Genomic DNA, 6,295 nt, shown 5'->3' with positions numbered 1-6,295 from the left:
GCAGATCATACATTTTTGACAAATTCTTAGTACTGGATTCTAACAGTTCAGTCTCTAATTTTGATTTTTCCACCTGGAAGCCTATTTTACTGTCTAATTTAAACACTTCATTTATTTGATGGTAATGTAACCAATCTCTCACCTTCCCTTTTAGTTTTTCAAAACTCTGCAATCTCAATTTGTCCCCTTCCTTTTCCAAGATTTCCCAATATCTTGGCCATTTCGACTCCATATTTAGCTTTTTAACTGCCTTAGCTTCCATTGGTGATAACCATCTTGGAGTCTTATTTTCCAGCAAGTCCTTATATCTGACCCAGACATTTAATAGTGCTTTTCTGACAATATGATTTTTGAAACTTTTGTGCGCTTTAACCTTGTCATACCACAAATATGCATGCCACCCAAAAATATTGTTAAATCCTTCCAAATCCAAAATGTCTGTGTTTTCAAGAAGCAGCCATTCTTTTAGCCAGCAGAAAGCTGCCGCTTCATAGTACAATTTAAAGTCTGGCAGGGCAAACCCCCCTCTTTCCTTTGAGTCCGTTAATATCTTGAATTTTATTCTGGGCTTCTTGCCCTGCCAGACAAATTTAGATATATCTTTCTGCCACTTCTTGAAACAATCCATTTTGTCCATAATTTGTAATGCTTGAAACAGAAACAACATTCTTGGCAATACATTCATTTTTATAACTGCAATTCGACCTAACAAGGAAAGCTTCAGATTTGACCAAATCTCCAGATCTTTTTTCACTTCTGTCCAAGTTTTTTCATAATTATCTTTGAATAAGTTCACATTCTTAGCTGTCATGTTCACACCCAGATATTTCACTTTTTTAACCACAGTCAACCCCGTCTCATTCTGAAACCTTTCTTTTTCAATCTGTGTTAAATTTTTCTCCAATACCTTAGTCTTTAACTTATTCAATTTAAATCCTGCCAATTGACCAAACTCTTGAATTATTTCCAAAACTCTTTTCGTGCTAGCTTCTGGCTCTTGCAATGTAAGTACTAGGTCATCTGCAAATGCTCTCAGTTTGTATTGTTTAGCTCCGACCTGAATCCCTTTAACCAACTGGTCCCTCCTGATCATATTAAGCAAAACCTCCAGGACCGATATAAAAAGTAATGGGGAGATAGGGCACCCCTGTCGTGTCCCTTTTTCAATCTTAAACTCTTCTGTTACCACATTATTTACAATTAATTTTGCTTTCTGTTCAGAATATATTGCAGAATATAATATGTGGGAGGAGCTTTGAATGAGACTCAGTACAGCCCTCTTCCCACCCAAGTTGGACACCTTCAAATAGAGAAGATATCCTGTAAATCATGATACTTTCCCACTCCATTCATTGGCCTTTGTTTCCCAATGGTACAGAACAGATGCAAATTTTGCCAGAGGGCAAATTAAAAACTTTAGCAATTTCTTTCAGTGTAACGCAACTTTTTAAATCCCCGGTCAGAAAAACCCTGAGCAAGGGAAATGACCTTCTGGAGAAGGGCAAGAGAAGAATGTGCTTTGTTTTAACAGGAAAGAGAAGTAATTATTTTTAATGCAGCTTAATTTAAATCTTACGATGCCAAAAAGATGGACATCCCTGCATGCTGCAGAAAATCAGGCACCACTTCTACACTTGCAACCAAGAAATTAATAAGTAAAATCTACCATGCCTTGGGCAGTGCTTTTAAAATAGAGAAGAAAACAGAAGATGTAAGCCTTAGGGGCTTTTATTGCAAGAATCTGCAAGTCCACATGAATTCAGAAGGAAATGGCCGAGAGCCAGCAAAATCGCCCCCTTCTCCTGTCCTCCTTGCAAAGTCAATGCACCAGCCCAAGCTTACATATCAACTCAGAGGCATGGTGAAATGCTGAAGGCCGATTAGGAATAAAGGACAGAATTCTTCAAGAAAATTAATAGGGTAAGAGCATAAAAGCGCTTGCACATATGGACTTTAGTGATATGGCACATCCCTGTTATTAATCCCAGACGTATGGCAGCCCTAGTATTACGAAAGTGGATAGGCTCTGTGGTAGGCTGCAAAGATTCTGGGATATATTGTATGGTGCACATTCTGTTTACACAGAATAAAAAACCAAACTTGTTGACTCCATCTGCTCATGTACTAATTGAGAGAATGTCCTAGAAGACATCTATCGCTTTCCTGCAGTTTCAAAGGAGGTGAAATGCCTATTTTTTATTTATTTATTACAGTGGTACCTTGGGTTACAGAAACTTCAGGTTACAGATGCTTCAGGTTACAGACTCTGCTAACCCAGAAATAGTACCTTGGGTTAAGAACTTTGCTTCAGGATGAGAACAGAAATCGCGCGGTGGCGGCGGGAGGCCCCATTAGCTAAAGTGGTACCTCAGGTTAAGAACGGACCTCCAGAATGAAGTTCTTAACCTGAAGTACCATTGTAGTATTATTATTATTATTATTATTTATTATTGCTTGTACCCCACTGATCTGACTGGGTTGCCCCAGACATTCGGGCAGGTTCCAACAAAACATCAAACATTAAAAACTTTGCTCTATAGGGAATTTGTTTTTCAAGAAATATTCTACATTTCCTGCTCTTCCAGGCAAGCCACTGCTCAAAATGGGGTGGGATGCCATCCTATGCCCCTTCACCTAGACCTATAGCTACTCTACTTATCTTCAAGTGAACATAACTGAGTCTGGCTTAACCACATCACTTCCACTTCAGGCCCTGGGAGAAGTTTGCCCACCATTTTCCTTGACGGAACCATGATAAACCCTGCTTGCCAGGGTCCCTGGCACACAGAATTTTTATTTATTTCCCCATCTATTTCTCCAAGGAGCTCAAGGTGACATACAAGGCCCTCCCCCACATTTTATCCCCACAACAACCCTGTGGGGTAGATTAGGCTGAAAGGCCACAGTGACTGGCCCAAGGTCACCCAGTGAGCTTCATGGATGAATGAGGACTTGAACCCTGGTCTCAGAAGTCCTAGTCTGACTCTCTAACCACTGTAGGGTTTGGAAGTTTGGTTCTGCACCTGTATAACCCACCTGAATGCTCAGACCAACTCAAGAAGGGATTTGCCTGCTTGTTTTACTTCCCTAACAGACACCTCTCTAGATGTATTTAGGGGCAGAGCAGGTCCTATTTTTCCTTCAACCTGCTCTGTACTGTCCCATTAAATCTTGGTCCCAACAGATCCAAATGATCATCTTTTATGTTCTTCATTATACAACGAAGAGGACCATTTCAGATTCATGCATTGGCATACATAAAGGAAAATTATGTCCTAAATATAATGCAGCCTTTTTAATCCACCTGAAGGACTAAAAGGACCTCATGTACTGATGTTTTATTGGAATGATGTATCATGTTCCGACTGCTCTGCAGCAACTGCGCTATTGATCCAATCATATTTAATAATGCATCATGGCCTCAAAAATTATTATAGGTTATGAGCAAACGAAAGCGAGGAGGCACAAATATAATGCACTTTAGACAGGTGTATTATACCAAAGCACTGAGCTGTATTTCCCACTGACTTCTGTAAATGCACAGCATGCCGTCTCAATAAAGAGGAGATGCTAAATTAGTCTAATTACAGGGTTTCTTCTTTGGCGTTTTTCTGGCTATAATGACAGTCCCCACTGCCACCCCCATCCCTAATATCCTGCAGTGAGGTTATATCACTAAATTTTATATTATGGTTATTAGCTATCAAAATGCCTGTCATCATGATTGGGGGGGAGGGAGTAAGGTAGCTCTGTCTATTGCAAGGACCCTTGGAAGTGAAATACAACATTAATGCAAGGTGTGTGCAAGGATCTGCCCCTCTGGGATCAACAACATGAAAACAGAAAGCTCCTTTAAGGTAAAAAAGGTATAGGACCCCTGGATGGTTAAGTCCAGTCAAAAGAGACTATGGGGTGCGGTGCTCATCTCGCTTTCAGGCTGAGGGAGCCAGCATTTGTCCACAGACAGCTTTCCGGGTCATGCGGCCAGCAGGACTAAACTGCTTCTGGCACAACAGGACACCATGACGAAAGCCAGAGCGCACGGAAATGCCATTTACCTCCCCACCGCAGTGATACCTATTTATCTACTTGCACTTTGAGGTGCTTTTGAACTGCTAGGTTGGCAGGAGCTGGGACAGAGCAATGGGAGCTCACCCCGTCGTGCAGATTCAAACTGCTGACCTTCTGATCGGCAAGCCCAAGAGGCTCAGTGGTTTAGACCACAGCGCCACCTGCGTTCTTACGTCATGGTGTTCTGTTGCGCCAGAAGCGGTTTAGTCCTGCTGGCCACACGACCCGCAAATCTGTCTGTGGACAAACACCAGCTCCTTCGGCCTGAAAGCGAGATGAGTGCCACAACCCAATATTTGCCTTTGACTGGATTTAACTGTCCAGGGGTCCCTTACCTTTTACCTCCTTTACACCAAGTGAGATCACGGATTCATCTTGCTCGATATTGTCTAAACCATGGGTAGGCAAACTAAGGCCCTGGGGCCAGATCCGGCCCCATCGCCTTCTAAATCCGGCCCGTGGATGATCCGGGAATCAGCGTGTTTTTACATGAGTAGAATGTGTCCTTTTATTTAAAATGCATCTCTGGGTTATTTGTGGGGCATAGGAATTCATTCATTTCTCCCCCCCCCCCAAAAAAAGTAGTCCGGCCCCCCACAAGGTCTGAGGGACAGTGGACTGGCCCCCAGCTGAAAAAGTTTGCTGACCCCTGTAAACTGATGGGCAGCAAATCTCTGGCATTTCAGACAAGAGTCTTTCCTAACCCTACCTAGAGAGTTTTAACCAGGGACCGTTTGCAAGCAACTTATGACAGTGGGGCCTGGGCCAAGCTCAGTCAGTGGGTCAAAGTCAGGTTTTGCATATGCTACTGCTGCCGGGGTTGGGTGCGTGTTGAACCACGCATGCCAGGGGTGGGGGCACAGAGGGAGTCTGAGGCAGCCGCATCGGCCCAGTCAATGCCACTGCCTCAAATCAGTCTGATCAGACACACCTACGCCACCCTGGCATGGCTTTGTGAGGCTGGGGTCGGACTGCCCAATCTCAGCCTCACAAAGTGGTGTGGTGAGGACACTCATGCCTCAGAACCCAGCAGAGGAAAGGGGCAGAGATGCTGCCACCGTCTTCCCTCCTCTCAGCCACTTCCGCCCCTGGGACAAGTCTGACCCAGGAGTGGAACTGCTGCTGGTTGGTGGCATTGAGCCGTCGCGGGTGGAAGCTGACTCCACAACTCCATTGCATGCCTGAGCCTAGTGGAAGAGAGTTGCGGTGATGCTGCCACACCCTCTCTGCTGCTTCCACCCCTGTGTCACACCCTCTTCCTCCCTCCTAGGGGGTGCCAGCGGGCATCCCTTTGCCGGCCGCAAGAAGGAGACTCTGGCACCCGAGCCCCTAAGGTTCAGCCTTCTCTCCCATGGCTCTGGCCTTGATGAGGGAGCTTGCCATGGGGATTCCTGGTTGCTCTCTTAAAAAATGCGCCCAGGGCCACGGACCCACCCCCCACATGCTACGCTACTGCCTCCAAGTGGATTGCTTTACTGTTCTTGACACCAGCTCATGTCAACCAGTCACACATAAGGGAGAAAGGAATGGGGTGGGTTTTGTTGGGAATTCTATTCCACCCTTTGCTGCAGATATGTGGATTGTTGCATGTCACATGTCTGTTTACATTCCAGCACAGATTGCTGGTGTGAGCGGAACTTCCAATCTGTATTGCTTTTGTTTTTACTGTCTCTCTGAGAAGACGGCAAGGAGAGAAGCCATGTTTTCTTTGTCCTGATTTATGTACAATAAATGCGTAGCTTCGCATTGTGTCCACACCTCAAGCCTCATCTGTTGTGCAGTTTACACTGCTGAGTAATGTGTGCTCATGTCTGCTCTGCAGCTTGAGTCACAGACACACGTCGGAGGAGCAGAGGATGATGGATCATCCTGAATGGGGTAACTGTGCCCCTGAAGAACCAGGTGCGCACCCTGGGAGTTGTTCTGGACTCACAGCTGTCCATGGAGGCACAGGTCAATTCTGTGTCCAGGGCAGCTGCTTATCAGCTCCACCTGGTACGCAGGCTGAGACCCTACCTGCCCGCGGACTGTCTCGCCAGAGTGGTGCATGCTCTGGTTATCTCCTGCTTGGACTACTGCAATGCGCTCTATGTGGGGCTACCTTTGAAGGACACTCTTAGACTCCAACTAATCCAGAATGCGGCAGCTAAACTGGTGACTGGGAGCGGTTGCTGAGACCATATAACACCAGTCTTGAAAGACCTACACTGGCTCCCAGTACGTT

The 6,295-nt window shown here is 45.2% G+C and overlaps 1 non-coding gene across 1 annotated transcript; it reads left to right on the top strand.

The window, feature by feature from the left end:
* The first annotated feature begins 5,735 nt into the window (after window positions 1-5,735).
* LOC128416810 (small nucleolar RNA SNORA17) lies at window positions 5,736-5,819 on the top strand. Its single transcript, XR_008331324.1, has one exon. It is a non-coding gene; the product is annotated as a small nucleolar RNA SNORA17 (small nucleolar RNA).
* Window positions 5,820-6,295: the final 476 nt, after the last annotated feature.

The sequence above is a fragment of the Podarcis raffonei genome, chromosome 6 (assembly GCF_027172205.1).
Source record: "Podarcis raffonei isolate rPodRaf1 chromosome 6, rPodRaf1.pri, whole genome shotgun sequence".
In the NCBI taxonomy this organism is placed as follows: Eukaryota; Metazoa; Chordata; class Lepidosauria; order Squamata; family Lacertidae; genus Podarcis; species Podarcis raffonei.
Note: the sequence above shows the minus strand (reverse complement) of the source record. Positions and strands in the feature narration are given on the sequence as shown.